Raw genomic sequence first — 9,047 nt, forward strand, 5'->3', positions numbered from 1 at the left:
TTTGCCTGGGCTCCCCCTACTTATGCTCTCTCTCTCTCTCTGACAAATAAATAAAATATTTTAAAAAAATAAAATATTCAGTTAGATAAATAATGTTTTTATAAAACAACCAGAAATCATAGATGAACAAAGATGACAGCCAAATACTCTCCTTAAAATTTTTCATATCTGCTGTTTGGGAGACTGATTTTTCACATTTAAACCCTTATCCTTCCCCTACTTCTCCCTCACATATATCTGCTTCTGAACATTGTGGGACAATATTCATATTCATATAGCTCAATTCACATCAAACAGCAAAAACATCATTACTGTTGACCTATATGGAGCTTCTCCTCATGAATCTATATAATGTGCTGTTCAGTAAATCTAATTACAGAGGAGGGCATTAGTGTCTTGGTAAGAATCCATTCGTAAGGGAATCGGAATGAGAAGCTTGTCCTAAACTGATACGGGTTAAAAAATAGTAAGTTTAGTTGAACTGGAATAATATTTTTTCATGTTCCATGAATTAATGAGCTTCCAACTCTGAAAAATTGTTTGAGCACCTTGCCTAGAAATGAAGTGTTGTTTGGCACCTAGTGTTTGCAGTTGTGGGGACTTCAGCGGACAATCCTAGACAGGAATCATGAAACATAAGAAGAAGGAGCACAAACCTGATGACATTCAGATTTGTGCGGGCTTCCTGCAAACACAGGCATTAAGCAGTTTCAGGTCAGGAATGTTTTTAGTGAAATTTCTCAGCTCAGAAAGTCTGGCAATAAAGGAAAGAAATATCTTTAGAGTCAAGATTTATAGGCTTTAGAATTCATAAATAGGGGAAAAAGGCAGTAGCTCCTGTGACAGAAAGCCAAAAACAATAGAATGAACACTGTGTGTATTGCTGGCATGGAGAACTATAGAAAAAAGAAAAAGGAATTGATACTGTGAGTGACTGAAAGTCTGTTGTCGGTTCAGCAGTTACTGTGCCTAGGCCCTGAGGAGCAGACTGGAAACAAAAATTTAGGGGAATTTAATATTTTTAGATTACACACTTGAAAGAAGAAAACAGCTTCCTCTAAGAACAGAGTAGTGGATTTTGTATTTATGACCTAGCATTTTGTATTTATGACCTTCACAAAAGAGAAAAGGGCCTCTTGTGCCACTCCCTGGTGTTCCCTGTATTTTATGTCCTTTATTTTAGGTTCAGCCAATTGTGCCTTCTGACTCCTTCTACCCTTCACTGAACATATACGTTTTAGGGCATTTCATTGACGGTGACCAGGTATCCAGGGTGTAGCTCAGATTCTTGGTCATTCCTCATCTTGCTGTAACCCTATTCCCCAGGGAACAGACTTGGTGCCTTGCAAGTGAGACCAGTTGGAATGAGTATCTTCACCCTTGATCTCAAGCTCCAGGCTGTGAAATTAAAGCAGTTAGTTAGGTTGGCCTCCTTCCAGTACCTGTGACATCTGGTTGGTGACAGTGAATATATATGCAAGCAGATTGTTGTTAATCTCCATTGCTGGATTTGCCCCTTAATACATGTGTTCAAAATGTTTCAAGGATAGTTCATTTTAGATTAATTTTAATAGATTGCTGCGAAGATGGTGGAGTAGGAGGACCCTAAGCTTACTTCCTCCCAAGGTTACAGCTAAGTAACATATAACATCCTACAACTAAATCAGCAAGAAATAGAAAATTTGAGTAGACCAATTACCAACAATGAAATTGAATCAATAATTTAAAAAAACTCCCAACAAACAAAAGTTCAGGATCAGAAGACTTCACAGGTGGGTTCTGTCAAACATTTAAAGAAGAGTTAATATCCATTCTTCTCAAACTATTCTGGAAAAATAGAAAAGGAAGGGAAATTTCCCAGTTTATCCTATGTTGTCAGCATTACTCCGATACCAAAATGAAATAAAGACACTACCAAAAAAAAAAAAAAAAAGCAACTACAGGCCAATATCTTCAAAACTCGTTAACCTAAGACTAGCAAACTGAATGCAACAATACCTTATGAAAGAAATTGAAGAGGACACAAAGAAATGGAAAAGAATTCCATGCTTATGGATTGGAATAACAAGCATCATTAAAATGTCTTGTTACCCAAAGCAACTTATGCATTTAGTGCAATCCCTATCAGAATACCAAAAGGATTTTTCACAGACCTAGCAATAAACAATCCTAAAACTTGTATAAAACTCCAAAAGACCTCAAAAAGCCAAAGCTATCTTTATTGTTTTTAAAGATTTTATTTATTTATTTATTTGAGAGAGAGAGAAAGAGAGAGCACAGGCAGGGAAAGTGGTACACAGAGGGTGAGGGCAAAGCAGACCTCCTGATAAGCAGGGAGCCCAGTGTGGGTTCGATCCCAGGACTGTGGATCATGACCTGAGCTGAAGGTAGACACTTAACCAACTGAGCCACCCAGGTGCCCCCAAAGCTATCTTTTCAAACAAAAGGTATGGGGCACCTGGGTGGCTCAGTGGGTTAAAGCCTCTGCCTTTGACTCAGGTCATGATCTTCAGGGTCCTGAGATCGAGCCCCACATCAGGCTCTGCTCCACGGGGAGCCTGCTTCCTTCCTTCTCTCTCTGCCTCTCTGCATACTTGTGATATCTCTCTCTGTCAAATAAATAAATAAAATCTTCAAAAAATAAAAAAAAAATAAAAAGAAGAGGTATCACAATCCCAGATTTTGAGATATACTACAAAGGTGCAGTAATCAAAACAATATGGTGCTGGCACAGAAAAAACACAAAGATCAATGGAACAGAATAGAAAATCCAGAAATAAACCCATGTTTTTTGGTTAATGAATCCTCGACAAAGGAGTCAAGAAAATACAATGGAAAAAAGACGATCTCTTCCACAAACGGTTTTGGGAAATCTGTCCCGCTACATGAAAGGAATCACACTGGATCACTTTCTTATACGATACACAAAAATAAACTCAATTTGAATTTATCAACTGAGTTTCAAAATGAATTAAGGATCTGAATTTGAGACCTGAAAACATGAAAGTCCTAGAAAGCACATAGGGAGGAGTCTCTCTGACATCAGCTGTAACATTTTTCTAGATATGCCTCCTGAGGCAAAGGAAACAAAAGCCAAAATAAAAATGATACTACATCGAAATAAAAGTCTGATGTACAGCTAAGGAAACAACCAACAAAACCAAGAGAGAACCTATTGAATGGGAGAATATATTTGCAAATGACATAGCTGATAAAAGGCTAGCATCCAAATTGTATAAAGAACTGATACAACTCAATGCCAAAAAAGCAAATAATTCAGCTAGAAAATGGGCAGAAGAGGGGCACCTAAATGACTCAGTCTGTTAAATGTCTGACTCTTGGTTTCAGCTCAGGTCATGATCTCAGGATTGTGAGATTGAGCCCCACATCAGGTCTGCACGAACACAGAACCTGCTAAAGATTTTCGCTTCTCTCCCTCTGCCCCTCCCCACTTGTGCAGACCCTAGCTCTTTCTCTCTCTCTTTCAAAAAAAAAAAAAAAAAAAAAAGGAGGGGGGCAGAAGACATGAGCAGTCATTTCTCTAAAGATGACACACAGATGGCCAACACAAACATGAGAAGATACTCAACATCACTCATCATCAGGGACATATAAACCCAAACTACAATGACATATCGCCTCACACCTGTCAGAATGGCTAAAATTTAAAATACAAGAAACAACAAGTGTTGGCAAGGATATGGAGAAAAAGGAAACCACTTGCACTGTTGGTGGGAATGCAAACTGGGCCAGCCACTGCGAAAGACAGTTTGAATAATCCTCATAAGACTAAAAATAGAACTACCCTCTGATCCAGTATCACACTACTGGATTTACCCAAAATATATGAGAACAAAAATTCAGTGGGTTACATGCACTCCTATGTTTATAGTAACATTATTTACAATAGCCAAATTATGGAAGCAGCCCAAATGTCCATTGATAGATGAATGGATTAAGAAGATGGGAGATCGATCAACCGATCTATCTATAATGGAATTTTACTCATCCATGAAAAAGAATGAAATCTTGCCATTTGTAACGACATGGATGTAGCTAGAGTATAATACTGAGTGAAATAAGCCAGTGAGAAAGACAAATACCATATAATCTTACTTATATGTAGAATTTAAGAAACAAGATAAGCAAGCAAAGTTAAGAAAGAGACAAACTAAGAAACAGATTCGTAACTATAGAGAACAAACCGATAATTACCAGAGGGGGCAGAGGTGGAGGGATGGGTGAAGAGGATTGGGAATCCACTTATCTTGATGAGCACTGAATAATAGACAGGATTGTTGGCTCACTATATTATTCACCTGAAGCTAATGCAACACCCTATGTTAACTACCCTGGAATTAAAATTTTAAAAAACCTTTTTTAAAATGAGTGATTTTGGTTTATCACATGAGTCAAGACTCTGCTGGTTGAACTTACATCACTGTCCCTCATAACAATGTTACTTAAAATATGACCCATGAGAAATTATACTAGTTACCAAGCATGTTTAGATACAGCCTTAAGAAAAAACATAGACTGGGAACAGGCCTCTAGGGGAGAGGATGATATATGTCTTTGACGGAGCAGCTGGGAATGCCCAGCTCGCTGGGGGGCGGGGAGGTGGGGTGGAGAACGCCACCTGTTTTATTTTTCCGTTATCTCCCCTTTCCCCGGAGAGCACTTGTGGCTAATTAGATGAACACTTTGAATGTGTTTGCTCAACTATAAGCTTTATACTGCTTGACCAGAAATATTTTGCCCTCCTTCTTGTTTATCTATAAGGCATATGATTAATGTGTAGCCTTCTTCAGCTGCTTTGTTGATTACTGTCTGTATCTAATGAAAACGGGACTGAGGAGTTGCTCCGGGCAACAGTCTTTTCTACTGTTGTCCCCTGCTCCCTTTCTCTTGCAGCTGACTTGTTGGTGCCTCATTCTTTTTTAGGAAGCAGTAAACTTGTTAATTTACTTTGGCACTACTTGTCACTCATTATCCCCCCAAGGGCTTCAAAATCAGCATCTGTGTTGATGAAAGTCACCTAGTAGAGGTAGCCTGAGCTAAGAAAATGGCTCACATGAATAAGTGCACAGAATTCTCCAATATAGGCTTATCCTGAGCACTCCCTGAAGGGTCTAAGGTCTCAGGACTGTAGGTTCTGGGTGTAGGTGGGCTTCCTCCCTGTAACTTGGAGTGCTCCAGCCCCAACTGGAATACCAGAGTTAGGTCAGCTCCCCAGGAAATATCCTTTCCAAACTGTAGGAGCAGTGACCAAACCTGAAGAAGGACATCAAGTCCTTCACCGTCTCCTTGGTTAAGGAGAGCTGTTATCTTTACATTGATGCCCAGTTTTTGCTGAATGTGTGTATCTGGTATTTTTCACCAAAGTTTTGCATGATCAGCATCCTTTATTTTCTTTCTTAAGTTTTAAAATCCATCTCTTTTCTTCCCTTTGTCTTGTCTTCTTCCCCTCTCTTCTTTCCCCCCATCCTACTCCTCTTGCTTCTTGAAGCGGTACACAGAGCCTGTTGAATCAGAAACTTCTATTTACAGCACAGTTTATTCCACACATTTTGCTCATTGTCATAGGTATCTTACTTCCAAGCCAATAGAAAGTCTATTTGTTTAATTTATCTGCCACCATGAAAAGGTAGAATCATTAAATATATACAAATTATTGCAGACTTGGAACTCTCTTCTTGAAAATCTGCTTCTTTTTCAGAAACCATTGTAAAATTCAGGATGACTTACAATGCACTCAGAGAACTGGAACCATTTACTGAAGCTGACAAAAAGTTCCTATGACCTGGCCATTTCACTTCTAAGTGTATGTCCAGCAGATACATGGGTACACGTGCATAAAGAACATATATAGAATGATCATAGCAGCAATATGTGTAGTAACTCCAAACTGAATGTAACCCAAATGTCTGTCCACAGAAAATAGCTAAACACTGGCCTCTTGTACAACAGAATGTCTTACAGTAATGAAAATAATCAAACTGCAGTTAAACCCAACAACACAGCAAAAAATATTGTTTGATTCCACTTACATAAAATTCACAAATGAACAAACTTAGTCTCTGATGTGAAAAGTAAAGAGAGTGGGTATCTTTGAGCTGGTTGGAGGAGTTCTTGAGTGGAAGGATCACAAGAAAGTTTTTGGGGGTATTGGGAGTACTCCCTATTTTTAACCTAAATAGTAAATACAGGGATGGATTTATTTTGTGTTTCACCTACTACATATTTTTGAGCTGAGCACTTTTCTGTCTTTACATTATGCTTTAATTTGAAGGCTTCAAAGTTACTGCTAAAGTTCTTAAACTAATAAAAAGGCTACTTAGGACATTTCATTGTAAATGCTCTGCCTCAAAAACAAAAGAGAAAAGAGAGAGAGAGGGAGAAGGGGGTAGAGGGAGTGAGGAAGGGCGGAAGAAAAGAAAAAGAAAAGTACTGTTGCCTCTTTTATGGCACCGGAAACACATGTAATCCACACTTTTGTGGTAAGTATGAACGATTTCATGCCTGACCTAAAATTCAGATTCTTATCCAAGCTATCAGGAATATAGGCTGAGAAAGTGACCAGCATGTCAGTAGAGTTGGGGACTCTATGGAACTCTGAGAGAAACAGAGAACTCACCAACTCTCCCTGTTTCTCTTCTGACCCTCCCTAACTTTCTGTTGGCCTGCTTCATATTTTGTAAAGGATAAGGTCTAACGTTTACCCTTACCTTCTTCATGGATGCAAAATTCTGGTATTGTCTTCAGGACAGAACCTAACATTTTATTTTCTATTAATAAAAGGGGACTGAAAGTGAAAGTAGGGCAAGGCTGCTTTGAAATCAGACAAATGCTGAGAAATTGGCTGCTTTTTCTGGGAACCAATAAAAGTCTTCATGTCAGGAAACCCAAAAGAGTTCTAGGAGCAACTGAATGTTTTTGCAAACTTGGCAAACTGAATTTCTTGCCCGTCCTCCAGATCCCTTTCCAGATAAACGAGTTATTTGCTGCATGCAAATGAATTTGGAAAAGTTCATTTTAGAATAATTTAATTTGGTACATACAGTTGCAGTCTATTAAAAAAAAAACACTGAAAAGAAATAAATAAAATGAATTGGAAAAAAAAAGAAAAAAAATACTTGTAAGTCTACGTCACCAAAAAGATTAAAGTTTATTTTTGTTATTTTTATAGTCTTGTGTGCTTTATAAATTTATCATCAATGAATGTGAGTTATTTTTATCGTAGAAGTACACATATATAATAAAAGTTTCCATTTTGAAAAATTTATGTCATTTCTTTCAAGTAGTATTATCTGAGTAATTCTGATAATCATGTATTGGTCATGTATTTATTAGAGAAGTATTTAATATGCACTGACTACATCCCATACTGTCACACATGAGGGCTCAACTGGGCTCATTGAAGTTATTTGTTTTAAGTTAGGTCAGAAGGAAAAGCTGCCTGGAATGAGAGATAGTAGTGGCCTCCATGGTTTAGACAGAACCTGGACATTTGATATAGTTGCAGAGACAAAAGAAAAGATACTTTATCCTGGTGAGCAAATAAGGAGACAAAACTTCATAACAATAGGTAGGAACTGGAAGAAATTATTACTCTGTTATCCATGTGATAATTTATTTATTTATTTTTAAATTTTTTATTTTTTATAAACATATATTTTTATCCCCAGGGGTACAGGTCTGTGAATCACTAGGTTTACACACTTCACAGCACTCACCAAAGCACATACCCTCCCCAATGTCCATAATCCCACCCCCTTCTCCCAAACCCCCTCTCCCCAGCAACCCTCAGTTTGTTTTGTGAGATTAAGAGTCACTTATGGTTTGTCTCCCTCCCATGTGATAATTTAAATTGAGCAATTTCTGCATCATTTTTTTTAACTTTATGATACATCTTGGAGATTATCTCATGATAGTTAAAATGGTGTTTTCTTTTTTATTTTAATGATTGTAGAGTGCCCATTATACATCTGTCCCATGGTTTACATTACCAGTGCCTGATGGATGGACTTTAGAGTTGTTTCAGTCTTTTGCCATTACCGCAATGCTGCAAAATGTATTCTAGTACGTTTGTCATTTTCCGCTCTGGCAAAGTTATCTATAGGATAGTCTTAAAGTCAACTTGCTGGGTCAGAGTTTTTTTGCATTTAAAGTTTTGATATATAATTGTGGCAGCCCCAAACCCTTGCTGACCTGATGTCCCAACAAACATGTCATCTCTTGCTGCTTTTATTTATTTTATGTTTTTTTTTTAATTTAAATTCAGTTAATTAACATATAGTATATTCTTAGTTTCAGAGGTAAAAGTCAGTGATTCATCAGTTGCATATAACACCCAGTGCTCATTACATCACGTGCCTTCCTTAATGTCCATCATCCAGTTACCCCATCCCCCCATCTTGCTGCTTTTAGAAGTCAGATAACTTATAGTTCTAATTTGCACATCTCCTTATCACCCCTACAGCTTTATTTTCTTCTACTATTTTAGCCCAGTTTTTCATGCAATTGTTCTTTTTCTTAGTTTTATGAGGGTGTCCTTAGAGCATGAAGAAATGATCTCCTTATCTGGTATAAATTGCAGTTTCTTCCATCTTGTCAGTTGTCTTTGTTTTGCTTATATATTTTTAATAAATAATTTCACTATTTTTATGTAGGTAAATTTATTAATTTTTATTTTATGTCTTTCCTTCATGTAACATTTAAAAAGGACCTCTTTGGGGTGCCTGGATGTCAGTCAAGAGGCTGACTTTTGGTTCTGGCTCAGGTCATGGTCTCAGAGTCTTGGAATCAAGCCCCTTGCCAGGCTCAGTGCTCAGTGCTCAGTATGGAGTTGGTTTGAGGATTCTCTCTCCTTCTCCCTCTGTCCCCCCTGCCCCCACTGGTGCCTCAAGCTCTCTCTCTGTAAAATAAATAAGTAAATCTCAAAAAAAATATGAAAAAATAGAAAGGACCTCTTTATTATAGTACTTTTTAAATTTTTTAAAATATATTTACTTATTAATTTTTATTTATTTAATTTGAGAGGGAGA

The sequence above is a fragment of the Mustela nivalis genome (genome assembly GCF_964662115.1).
Source record: "Mustela nivalis genome assembly, chromosome: 10".
Classification (NCBI taxonomy): domain Eukaryota; kingdom Metazoa; phylum Chordata; class Mammalia; order Carnivora; family Mustelidae; genus Mustela; species Mustela nivalis.